Genomic DNA, 6,000 nt, shown 5'->3' on the forward strand with positions numbered 1-6,000 from the left:
CTGGATGTGGTGGTGGGTGCCTGTAATCCCAGCTACTCAAGAGGCTGAGACAGGAGAATCATTTGAACCCAGAAGGTGGAGGTTGCAGTGAGCTGAGATGGCGCCATTACACTCCAGTCTGGGCGACACGGTGAGACAGCGTCTCAAAAAAAAAAAAAAAAAAAAGAAAAGAAAATGGACAAAAGGCATGAAGAGGCATTTCACCAACCAGGATATATAGATGGCAAATAACCACATGAACACATGTTCAACATCATTTGCCATTAGGAAAATGCGAATTATAAAATCACAAGATAACTCTTTACACCTATTAGAATGACTCAAATAAAAACAACGACAACACCAAATGCTAGGGACGATGTAGACAAATTGGATCACTTGTACATTGCTGGTGAGAATATAACCCCAAATGGTACAGCCACTCTAGAAAAGTTTGCAGTTGCTTAAAAAACTAAATATGCAACTACATTATGACCCAGATGTTACATTCTCGAGCATTCATCCTGGAGAAATGTAGATTTATGTTCAGACAAAAACTTGCACACAAATGTTTATAATAGTAACTTTATTTGCAATAGCCCCAAACTGCAAACAAATCTGCATGTCCTTCAGCAGGTGAATGATTAAACAAACTGGTATATCCATACCATGGAATACTATTCAACAGTAAAAAGGACAAACTATTGACATAGGCAACATCCTGGATGAGTGTCCAAAGAATTATGCTGAATTTAAAAAGCCAATCCCAAAGGGTTACATACGATGATTCCATTTATAAACCATATTCAAAAATGACAAAATCATAGAAATGAGAACTGATTAGTGGTTGTAGGGACAGGGAGGGGGCTGAGGCTGGAGAGAAGCTGGTGTGACTATGAAAAAGCCAACATGAAGAATTTTTGTGGTGATGGAAATATTCTGTGTCATGATTATGTCAATGTGAATATCCTGGTTGGTAGTTAGCATACTATTATTTCATAAGACGTTATCATTGAGAGAACTGAGTAAAGAGTACATGGGATCTGTCTGTATTATTTCTTACAACTGCATGTGAATCTGTAATTGTCTCAAAACTAAAAGTTTAACTTTTTGAAAAAGGGGTTAGGTGCTAGATCAATCACCCCAACAAACACTGAATCGCCAGGAGGATGGCAAGACTTGGGGTGGAGCCAGCAGCACTTCTGCCACCTTCTCTCACCCTCTGCAAGCTATCACTGCTTTCCAAAGTGGTGGGCCACTGAGTGCATGGCTGGAGTTCTCTTAAAGACCTGCAGTCACCATGACACTCTGTCCCAAGGAGATAGGCTCCTGGTCTCCAGGACTTTTGTGTTCTCCACATTATCTGGATGTCCCTAAAGCCTCAGTGGTCTAGGTTTGGGACAAAGGGGCATGATGACTAGAGATTTCAAGACCCAGGACAAATGGCCAAGGTCACATGCTCCAAGAGTGGGTACCAGCACGTCATCCCTCAAAGGCCAGACTGAACAAGCTGCATCTTTGTGGTCATCAGTGTGCAGAGAAGCCCAGTTCTCCCATGCTCCAAAAGAGCTCAATCAATGGTGCAGAGGGCCCTTCTCTCTTCTGTCATGAAAATATGGTATGCCTTCCACATGACAGAGTGTTTACCTGTAGAGACTGTCAGTCCACACTGATAGGGAATTAAAATTGTAATTTGCAATGTTTAAACTGCAAGCAACTTAATTGAAAGAGACTGAGATATTGTTATCTGAAAAGTCTAGGTTGTTCCTATTGCCCAGTAGGGTGGGACAGGTGCTTATGAGGCCACTTCCAAGGGGGTGAAGATGCTTCCTTTGCTTGCACACCTTTGCTCCCCTATGCCACTTCTAACAACATCTGCTACCATCAATGTCTTCTTTTTTAATGTCACTACCTTCCTTGTGACATTCCCATCATCAGGGAAGAAAGCACTCTACTGGCAGAGTTCTTCCACTGTCTCAATTACATATGCACTGGCAGGTCTGAGCCTCTTTTTTTTTTTTTTTTTTTTTTGAGACGGAGTCTCACTCTGTCGCCTAGGCTGGAGCGCAGTGGTGTGATCTCAGCTCACTGCAACCTCTGCCTCCCGGGTTCAAGCAATTCTCCTGCCTCAGCCTCCCCAGTAGCTGGGATTACAGGTGCGTGTCACCATGCCTGGCTAACTTTTTGTATTTTTAGTAGAGACGGGGTTTCACCATGCTGGCCAGGCTGGTCTCGAGCTCCTGACCTCATGATCTGCCCACCTCAGCCTCCCAAAGTGCTGGGATTACAAGCATGAGCCACTGCGCCCGGCCTGAGCCTCATTTTTTAATTTGTAAAATGAGAGACTAGTATTTGAAAAATCTCTAACATTTTTTCTAGATCTTGTAATTTATGGCTCTATGAAATGTCCTTATCCTCCAGCACTGCCTTGCCAAGTTTTCATTGTAGCAAATTAAAATAAAAGAATATCAACAAGGATTCATCTTAGAGGGGGCAAAAAAATCTTTATTTAATAAATGTTATTCATGACATCCATGAGTCATTTGGTTGAAAAAAGTAGGCCCCAATCCACAGTCTAAAGGAAGAATGCAGAATAAAAAATATGATGAATTTATGTGTTTAATTAAACGAATGAGATTGGATTTATTTTCCTTTCTTTTCTGTTTTTTCCTTTTCTTTTTCTTTTTTTGTTTGCTGCCCTCTCCCCCCAAAAGAGAAGACGAAGAGAGGCAGCAAAGGTAGGATGAGTGAGCAATGAGATGGGGCAGCCAAAGGATTTTTCAAAGCAGCTATGCCTAATGTGCCATTTTTAGATGTGCACATTACTAGGCTGTACGTTTATATCCCCAGCACCTGCAGTAATCACTGCATCTCAGAAAGCCTTTGTGCAAGTGATTTTTGGTGGAAACTAAGAAAAGAGGCAGGGTTTCAGTAAAGGGAATAAATGAATGGGGAAAGAAGCAGGGACAGAGCCTGGTGAGGAAGGCGCTGGATTTTCCAGAGGACCTGGAGTGGGGATTCAGGCCAGTGTTATCTAGGTCTTAATGGCAGGGAGAGCCCAGCCCACATCTGGTTTACATATCCTTTTCCCCTTTATCATCTTCTCTACAAAACCTTTGCTGAGCCTTTCCAAATGGTGATCCACCCACGGCACCACATTTTAATAATTTCTTGTAAGACATTTACCCTATTCTGCCCTGATTTATAGTTATCTGTACATCTGCCTTACACAGTATACTAGATTGTGCACTCTTTAGGGACTCTGGCCTTACAGTGCCAATGATAGTAAATGCTCAATGGTAATTTATTGAATGGAATTTCTTTCTCAGCCATTGTCCTCTATTCTCCTAGAGGCTTTTAGTTGGGATGAGTCACACTGTTGACACATAGCAAATATTAACAATGACAATGAATGTGAACACCAGGGGTATTTCATATTTGCAAAAAAATAATATCTGGAGTGCTTGCAAGTAGGAAATCATATATATGTGCTTGGGGTGGGATGGGGAAGGCAGGCTTCACCACTAGTTATTTTACCGCTTTCTCAACTGACAAAGATCCACATGGAATATACTTTCATCCCCTATATAAAATTAATTGTACAGCTGATCCAGAGAAAACTGTATGAACAAACTTTAACCTCATGACTTCCACTATTTTATAATAAAAGGCTTAAAGCATAATGTGAGCTTTTTTTAGATGTGAAGTTCCGTGTGAGTAGTGTGTTGTTAATTTCATATTAATGCAGGGTGCCAGCAGAACTCAGCACAGAATCTAAAGAAGGAAATCATGTTCCTGCAGCTCTGATATCTGGTGAGCAGGGTTTGGCTAATTTTTTACTTTCTCTTAGATGAACTGAACATCCTTCCCACAATGATGCAGCACAGACCTTTGCAACACGTTTATCTCCCCAGTTCCCCCTGCTAACAATCAGGAAACAAAAGAGAGACAATTATTTGCTAAAACATAGCTGCGTTACCAGCAAATGTGCAGACTCTACTGAGCACTAATTGATATTTGTACTCCATTACCTACTTCTCTTTGAGAAGGAGACCTCACAAAGTTGACATGTTTTTCCTATTTGTATGCATTGGATATAGCTTCTGACCTTACCTTATGCATATTCCTGGGAGTTAGATGTGAGATATTATTTTTGTATACCTCAGTGAAAATTTGACAACACTGTATCATCTGCCTATAATGAGCTTCCTTGCAGAGAAGACGAAAATCGAATCACAATCTTTTCCTCGAACATGCTTCAGGTGTTGTCCTATTTCTTTGGAAGTCTTCATGAAATCTATATCCCAGAAATTAAACTAGAATCATTTTCTCCCTGACCACAGAGTTTTATCTGAATTGAAACCTTCCCCTAAAGTTGGTGTGATGTTCCTTTCTGAGTCCTGCTCTTGCACAATCACTACGGTGTCTGATGACACATTTTTTCTTCCATTTCTGTCTTATCGTATTCCTTTTACTACCACTTAATGTGGTTCTTTAAATAGGTTATGTGTAGGACTAGGAGGGAGGAGAGGAGTGGAGAGGTGGAGTCACAGAGCAGGCCACACTACCAGGCCACCAGAAGGGGCTCCAGCAGGCTATGTGCAAACCTCCAGCCTTGTCGTCTTTTCTCAAAATTTTGAAAAACTTCAGGACAGAAGAAAAACAGAAGCTGAGCAATTTCCAGCAGCAGGTGGGTGGTCCCTTTAGCAGGGAGAGAATGGGTGTCCAGTGTGACACCCTCCAGTATCCCATGACTTGTCTGGGGGTCCAAAGGTCCTCCCTTCCTTCCCCTTCTTCCTCTCCTCTTTGTATTCACTATTCTTGTGGCTAATCCAGCAAAAGCTAAAATAGCTGTTCTAAATAGATGCATTTGGAAGACTTCATTGGGGAAAGGAGGAAGATCTGGCATCACCATGAGCTGCATGAAGAGGCTTCCCCTCTGTTTGCTTTTACATATTCCTTGAGGGCTGCCTAGCTCTTCTTGTGACAGTATCATATGCATCCACATGTTTAATAAGTTAATGAATATTAGTTAACAATGAAAAATGACTTCATGAAGCCTGCAACATTTTACTTGGCCTGCAAATGAAAACAGAAGCCATTTTGAACCCTTTTGGGGAAAAATATGGATGCTTTCATCCAACCACAGTAGCTTTCTCCATCCCATCTTGAAAGCTGCCTGCAAAACCCTGTCCCAGTCATTCTGACAGCTTTCCAGGTTAGGAGACTAAGAGACACACAGTCTCCTAACTGTCTTTTACAGTGGATTCTTCTGTCTTTAATAAGCTACTTGGTTTCTCAGTACCTGGCTTTATTCCTACATCCTTTCTCAGCTCAGGGCTAGGTCCTCCCTTCACCTATTGTCCCACCAAAGGAGTTTGGGTCTCTCTCTCTCTCTCTTTTTTTTTTTTTTTTTTTTTTTTTTGGCCTAGTGGCCCTAAAGTCTTGAGCACAGCAACCTTCATTCAGATTTTAAAATTAAAACCTGCTGCCAGTATGAGGCATGTGTGAGTGATCCTGCTGATACAAAATTGCTGGCTCTATTGTAGCCTCTATTTTTACATCTGTCAGCCAGAAAGCCACAAGGAGCTGGATGAAGAAAGGGATGATGGTTTGCCAAAGATGATGTAAGGACCCAGACTGGCTCATATTGTGCATACAGCCAGCAACTGTTGAGTGTTGAACGCATGTTCTAATTCTACCATCTTTCCTGTCTTCCTTCTCATTTCCCCCATACAACTTGTCCACCCAACAAGTTAGGGAAAGTCAGGAGCCAGCAACACTGAGCCTATATTGCATGGAAGAGATTCCACGCACTTCAGAATGGGTAAAATATGTGCTCATCGTTCCCTATTTTAAAACCCTTATAGCACATTTTTGCCAACATTTACCAATGTGCTACCAACTGTGAATTTGTGCGAAGAATCATGCATAGCATTTCAAGGTGATAATCCCATATGTAACATTTTGCTAGGTCTCTTTCAGGGAAGTTTTCATGGCCCTCAATGGATTGTACTCCAC

Source organism: Pan paniscus, chromosome 5 (genome assembly GCF_029289425.2).
Source record: "Pan paniscus chromosome 5, NHGRI_mPanPan1-v2.0_pri, whole genome shotgun sequence".
Classification (NCBI taxonomy): domain Eukaryota; kingdom Metazoa; phylum Chordata; class Mammalia; order Primates; family Hominidae; genus Pan; species Pan paniscus.